The sequence below is a fragment of the Myotis davidii genome, unplaced genomic scaffold (assembly GCF_000327345.1).
Source record: "Myotis davidii unplaced genomic scaffold, ASM32734v1 scaffold46, whole genome shotgun sequence".
Taxonomy (NCBI): domain Eukaryota; kingdom Metazoa; phylum Chordata; class Mammalia; order Chiroptera; family Vespertilionidae; genus Myotis; species Myotis davidii.
In genome coordinates, this window is record NW_006383006.1 from 9,683,537 (window position 1) to 9,691,710 (window position 8,174).

The window sequence follows — 8,174 nt, forward strand, 5'->3', positions numbered from 1 at the left end:
CAATTAAAAAAAAAGAAATAAAAATTTCAAATAAATAATCTATCTGTACACTTAAAGGAACTTTAAAAAGAACAAAAAACAAAACCCAAATTGAATAGAATAAAGGAAATAATAAAATCGGAGCATAAATAAAAAAAAATAGAGTCTAAAAAAAACAAACAAAAGATCAATGAATCCAGGAGATGGTTCTTTGAAAATGTAACCAAGATTGACAGACCTTTAATCAGACTCATCAAGAAACAAACAAACAAACAGATATGACCCAAATAAATAAAATCAGAAATGAAAGAGGAGTAATAACTGATACTAACAAAAAACAAAAGATTGTGAGAAGGTATTATGAACAACTATATGCCAACAAATTGGGTAATCTGGAAGAAATCTGTAAGATCTGGAAATATTTTCAAACCTGAATTAGAAAGAATCAGAGACTCTGGAGAGACAGGTTACACCAGTGAAATTAAAGCAGTAATAAAAAACAAAACAAACAAACCAACTAACTTCCAGCAAACAAAAGTCCTGGACTGGATGGCTTCAAGGTAAATTTTACCAAACATTCAAAGAAGAATTAACACCTATACTTCTCAAACTATTCCAAAAAAATTAAAGAGCAGGAAAGATGCCCAAGCTCATTTTACAAAGGCAAACATTATTCTTATTCCAGCACCAGATAAAAATACTACAAAGAAAAAAAATTATAGGCCAATATTCCTGATGAACATGGATGCTAAAATTTTCAACAAAATATTATCAAACCAGATCCAGCAATATATTAAAAAGATCATACATCATGATCAAGTAGGATTTTGGGGATGCAAAGTTAGTACAATATCCACAAATTAATACATGTGATGCACCACATAAATAAAATGCAGGAACCACGTGATCATATCAACAGACACAGAAAAAGCATTTGATAAAATCCAGTACCAGCCCTGGCTGGGTGATTCATTTGATTGGAGTCTTGTCCTGTACTCCAAAAAGTTGTGGGCTCAATTCCGAGTGAGAGCACATACCTAGGTTACCAGTTCGATTCCCAGTTGGGACTTGTAAAGAGGCAACCAAACAATGTTTCTCTCTCACATGGACCCAACATCTTTCTATCTATCTATCTATCTATCTATCTATCTATCTATCTATCTATCATCTCCTATCAATTTTTCTCTCACTTCTCTAAAATCAATAAACATATCCACATATCTTCAGATAAGTATAAAAATCAATCCAGCATCCATATGTGATAAAAGCTCTCAACAAAGTGGGAATAGAGGGAACATATCTCAACATAATAAAGGTCATATATGACAAATTCACAGCCAACATCATACTCAATGGGCAAAAATTTCAAGCATTTCCCTTAAGATAAGGAACAAGACAGGGATGTCTGCTTTCACCACTCTTATTCAACATAGTACTGGAAGTCCTATCCACAGCAATCAGACAAGTAGAAGAAATAAAAGGCATCAAAATTGGAAAGGAAGTACAACTGTCATTATTTGCAAGATGACATGATACTGCATATAGAGAACCCTAAAGATTCCATCAAAAAATTTCTAGAACTGATAAATGAATTCAGTAAAGTAACAAGATGGAAAATAAATATTCAGAAAATAGTTGCATTTGTATACATCAATAATGAATTATCAGAAAGGGAAACTAAAAAGAAAATAATCTCATTCACAATTGCTTCAAAAAGAATAAAATACCTTAGAATAAATTTAACCAAGGACTACCCAGCCAACGTGGTTCTGGGGTTGAGCGTCGACCCATCAACCAAGAGGTCATGGTTTGATTCCCAGTCAGGGCATATGCCTGGGTTGTGGGCTCAATCCCCAGTGTGGAGCATGCAGGAGGCAGCCAATCTCTCATCATTGATGTTTCTATCTCTCTCTCCCTCTCCCTTTTTCTCTGAAATCAATAAAATATATTTTTAAAAAAATTTTTAACCAAGGATTTTAAAGACCTGTACTGAGAAAATTATAAAATACTAAAGAAAGAAATTGAAGAAGGTACAAATAAGTAGAAGCATATGTGTTGTGTTCATGGATAGGAAGAATTAACACCATTAAAATGTCCACACTACCCAAAGTAATCTATATACTTAATGCAATTCCTATCAAGATATCAATAGCATATTTCACAGAACTGGAACAAGTATTCCAAGAATTTGTATGGAACCACAAAAGACCCCAAGTAACAATAGCGATCTTGAGAAAGAAGAACAAAGTTGGAGGAATCACACTACCTAACATCAAACCATATTACAAAGCCATAGTAATCAAAACAGCAAGGTGCTGGCATAATAGCAACATATAGATTAATGGAACAGAATAGAGACCCCACAAATAAACCCAAACTTTTGTAGTCAATTAATATTTAACAAAGGAACCTAGAACATACATTGGGGTAAAGATATTCTATTCAATAAAGGTGTTGAGAAAATTGGACAGATACATGCAAAAAAAGGAAGGAAGGAGAGAGAAAGGAGAGAGGAAGAAAGAAAGAAAGAAAGAAAGAAAGAAAGAAAGAAAGAAAGAAAGAAAGAAAGAAAGAAAGAAAGAAAGAAAGAAGGAAGGAAGGAAAGAAAGGAAGAAAGAAAGGAAGAAAGAAAGAATAGTAACTAAACCATCCCTTATACCATACACAAGAATAAACTCATAATGGATTAAAGTCTTAAATATAAGAATTAAAACCATAAATATTCTGTAAGAAAACATAGTGAAATTTCAGACATTCTTAATATTTTTTTCTAATATGTCTCCCTGGGAAAGGAAAACAAAAGAAAGAATAAACAAATGGGACTAGATCAGACTAAAAACTTTTTCCCAGCAAAGGAAGCCATCAACAAAATGAAAAGACAACCCACCGAATGGAAGAACATATTTGCCAATAATACATCTGATAAGGCATTAATATATAAAATTTATAAATAACATATATAACTCAACATAAAATACAGAAACAATCCAATTTAAAAATGGGCAAAAGACCTGAATAGACACTTCTTCAAAGAGGATATATGGATGGCCAATAGACATATGAAAAGATACTCAACATCACTAATCATCAGAGAGATGCAAATCAAAACCTCAATGGGATATCATCTCATACCTATCAGAAAGGCTATCATCAATAAATCAACAAACAGTGTTGGTGAGGATGTGGAGAAAAGGGAACTGTTGTGCTCTGTTGGTGGGAATGCAGATTGGTTCAGCCACTGTGGAAAACAGTATGCAGTTATCTCAAAAATTAAAAATTGAACTGCCTTATGACTGAGCTTTCTACTTCAGGGAATTTATCTGAAGAAACCTGTAATACTAATTTGAAAGAATATATGTACCTCTTTGTTCATTGCAGCATTATTTACAATAGTTAATATTTGGAAGCAGCCCAAGTATCCATCAGTAGATGAGTGGATACATTTACACAATGGAATTCTATTGGGTTGTAAAAAAAAGAAGGAAATCTTATCTTTTGCAATAGCATGAATGTAACTGGAGAGCATTATGCTAAGTGAAATAAGCCACTCAGAGAAAGACTAGAATCATATGATTTCTCTCATATGTGGAATCTAATAAACAAAATGAATTAACAAGTAAATTCAAGACTGACTCACAGAGAGCAAGCTGACAGCTGTCAGGGGAGAGGGGTTGAGATGGAGAGGTGGTGGGATTGAGCAAAAAAGAAAAAAAGAGAAAAATCTCATGGACCTAGACAATAGTGTGGTGACTGCTAGGGGAAGGAAGGTAGGGTATGTGGAGGAGGGTAAAGAGGGGATAAATGGTGATGGATAGAGACTTACTTGACTTGGCGTGGTGGACACAAAATAGTGTACAGGAGGTGTGTTGTAGAATTGTGCACCTGAAACTTGTATAATTTTTTAACCAGTGTCACCCTAATACATTCAATTAAAAAAAAGAAAATACTGTGCCACCATCATTAATTGAGGTAAGGCAGAAAGTGTTTTGGTGGGTTGGGTTTTTGTTTTTGTTTTTTGTTTTTTGTTTGCCTCTTGTTCAAGCACTATTTCATACTATATTTTGAAGTTACTTTTAGTAATACTTAGACATGGACAACTTAAAATGATATTGTTTTAAGATTTTGAGTCAACTAACTTCAACATTTAAAGACTTGAGGCACCCTGACCGGTTTGGCTCAGTGGATAGAGCGTCGGCCTGCAGACTCAAGGGTCCCAGGTTTGATTCTGGTCAAGGGCATGTACCTTGGTTGCGGGCACATACCCAGCGGGGAGTGTGCAGGAGGCACCTGATCGATGTCTCTCATCGATGTTTCTGACTCTCTATCCCTCTTCCTTCCTCTCTGTAAGAAATCAATAAAATATATATTTAAAAAAAAAAAAGACTTGAGGCAAAGACAACAGATATTATTACTATTATTATTATTATTTCACCTTAGTTTTTAATTATGACTCTTAAGAATTACAATTTGTCTTTTATTGTAATTCTATTTTTGAATATTTTAAGTTTTTTCTTGACTTTATGTGTGTGCCCCCTGTTAATTGCAGCCTAGAATTAAAAAAATTCTAGGACTGGCTCTGATGTGGAGACCACGCCATCTTGAATGGGGAGAGTGGATGTTGTCGGAAGCCTGAAAATCCCATAAATCTACAACAACAACACCCAGAGAACAGGTGAAAACCCGGGAACACCAGTCCCAAAGCAGCGCGAGCACACGGATTTGGAGGAGCTCTGCACCCCCTCACGGAAATATCAGCTTTCACCTGGGATAAGGAGAGAGAGAGAACTACACAACCAGACACCCGAAGAAGAGAGATCATGGGGAGACAAATAAACAGCCCACATATGAAAGAAAAGCAGGCATCACCAGAAAAGGAAGTAAACAAAATGGAGGCAAGCAACCTGTGAGAGAAAGAATTCAGAGAAATGGTCATAAGGTGGATGAAAAGAATGGGAAAAAAATTCAACAATGTGTAAGAACCAAGAGGAAATGAAGAAGAACCAAAAAGAAATGAAAAATGACATCACTGCTATAAAGAACTCAATAGAAAGCATCAATAGTAGACTAGAAGAAGCAGAGGACTATATCAGTGAGCTTGAAGACAAGGTAGGAAAAAATACCCAAGCAGAGCAGCTTCTAGAAAAAAAAATTAAAAAAGCAGGAGGAGAGCCTAAGAGAACTTTGGGACAACAAGAAATGAAACAACGTCTGCGTAATAGGGGTACCAGAAGGAGAGGAAACTAAGCAAGGAATAGAAAACCTGTTTGAAGAAATAATGACAGAAAACTTCCCTGGTATAGGGAAGAAAAAACTCACACAAATCCAAGAAGCTCACAGAGTCCCAAACAAAATGAACCCCAAAAGATCAATGCCAAGACACATTATAAGAAAATTCTAGGCGTAATTCTTATCTAAATATTTATTATTCCAGTGGCGTGTTGGAGCCTGCTTGGGCCAGCTCCTGAAAGTTGATTTTGTGTGCATCTCTTCCCAGTTCTGAGTTTAGTGAAATAATGCTAATAGCTCAAAATGGGCCGTGATGGGAGTATTTACATCACAGAATCAGCAAAAGCAAAAAACAAAGGCTCTTTCTTTCCAAGAAAGCTAATTATTAAACATTTACTAGCATTCCTCTGCACACACAGCCTCAGTACTAGTTGGGTTAAGGGTTTAAAGCATCTTCTAATTAACATGGTTACTTGAAAGCCAATGTGATTACTGTTAAATGATATATTGGATATTTTCAACTGTTTAATCTTTCTTACCTGTGATATCTGTGATGCTGGATTATAGTTTAATATTATTACACAAAAATTACAAGACAAAGATAAAATAGAAAAGTAAATTTATACTTTGTAATGCATAATATTGATATCATTTACCCCCTAATAAGATGCTCTGAAAAGGACATGTCACTTCTGGAGTATTCTTGCCAGAAATGTATAACCTTACCCATGAAAAAACATCAGACAAATCCACATTACAGGAAATTCTACCAAACAAGTGATCAGTAATCTTTAAAAATGTCAAAGTATTGAAAGACAAAGACTGAGGAATTGTCACATACTGGAGGAGATTAAGGAGACATAACACCAAGACAAGGTGGGATTCAGAATTGGAATGTGAACCAGAAAAAAAGATATTAGTGAGAAAATGGGCCATATTTGAATAAGGTTTCTAGGTTAATAAACAGTAGTGTGTGGATATTAATTTTCTAGTTGTAATAATTGATGTAAATTTATGTGAGGTTGTCATATAAAAAGCTGGCAAAGGGATATACAAAACTTCTTGAACTCTTTTTGCCACTTTTTAAGTCTAAAATTATCTCAAATTGAAAAGTTAACAAACTTGCTATAGTTTCTTTAACAGAATATGTGCTTTGGAAGTAGGCAAATCTGGATTTGAATCTTGGTTTCACAAAATTGCATGACTTTGCACAGAGCATGTAAAGTAGTTCTTACATTTAATTTCACTTTTCTCATCTATGAGAGCTAGATAATTGTGTTTATTTTACAGAGTGGTAGCAATTAAATGATATAACTGTGAAGTGATAATTGTGTTTATTTTACAGGGTGGTAGCAATGAAAGAAGATAATGCTTCCTAAACCTCTAATACGGTGCCTGAAACAGTATGCATTGAATAAATAATACTTAATGAAGCTTTACTGATGTTGAAAAAATAAAAGGAAACTGTTATATGTCTTCATGTATTTTTGAAAATTATAATGTTCTGAACGCTCCTCCAAATCCTTGGATATACATGATTGCAAAAAATCCAAAGTGTGCATGTCTGAAAGACACAACTAAGATCTCCCATAGAACTTTGCTTGCATAAGAACCTTGGTCTTGAACCTAAAAGAAAGCGGAGTCTGAGGCTCCATTAAAGTGGCCTAATGTAGCACGAGCTGTACTTTGTGATCTGCTAATGTAAATGTGAGTGGTGTGGCCTTGTCATTAAACTCTGGAGACAAAGATTTCATGGTTTCTGAATTGAATAAAAGCAAAGTTGCCTGCCAACTTTTCTGTGCAATCTCTCAATGTTGGGCAACCATATCTTCCTGCACAAATACCAACTATAGGGAAGCTTAATTTTAATCATGTGAGATGTATTTCTACATTTACCAGAGATTTTTCCCAGTAACAAATAATTTATACTCCCTAATAAGTTTTACCTTTGATACAATTATAATAATCTGGTTATTATTTAACAGGAAAGGAGTAAAAGGAAGACTAGATATTATAGGCATGCCGTTTCTAAAGCTCTCCAAGTCTGATCCTTGCTGATCAGTGCGGGAAGGGGCAGGACAAAGGCAGTTTAGACACATGCCCAGTAAGGTCTGAGTGATGTGGGAATGTTCCTACCTGTCTGTCAGTAACACCTGGGAGCAAGTCAGTGGTCAAAATAGGCATGAACACTGCAATGGTGAGAAACCTGCATATTTAAACTTCTGACCAAAGGGAGTTCCTCCTATTTTGCCTCTCTTGGCCTTTGGCCCTCTGACCCTATTGAGAACCCTGCTGCAGGGGGCACACTCTCCTGTGCCCATGTGGCTCACAGCCATGTGGATTAACAGACTCACAGACTTTTAATTGGCTTAAATGCTTGACTGGACCTGGCTGCAACATGGAACAAAAGCTCTGGACACTGGCCTTGCTTTTGGCTCTAGTGGGATCCACTTCACATTTTGAGGACTAGACTAAGGGTCATGGTATTTTGGAACCCGAGGAATGTAACTCCACACAAATAAAGCCTTTTACCACATCTCATTCTCCCGTGGGGGCTTCTGACAATGCCTATTTCAGCAGTCCCCAAGAATCCCACTCCTCCTTGTGTCTGGGAAATCTGGCCTATTAATTTCTTCAGCAACATATTTGTAGGCTAACAGCCCAATGTTCCAAGAAATGCTGTTTAAAACCTGTACTCACTGTTGCTTTCTCTGTATGCATACTTATGTACATATACTAGTAGCCCAGTGCATGGAATTTGTGCACATTAAAAAGGAATTAATTAGTGGAAATATTTTAATATTGCTATTTGCCCTTTCTCTATAATAGAAGTGTGAGAGATGAAAGGAAACTAGTAAAATGTATATGAAAATAATATATCAATTTATTAATAAACAGTAACAAAAGGATATAACAACAGAGGCATGATATAAAAACAACAAAAACATGATATGAAAACAAGAAAAGCA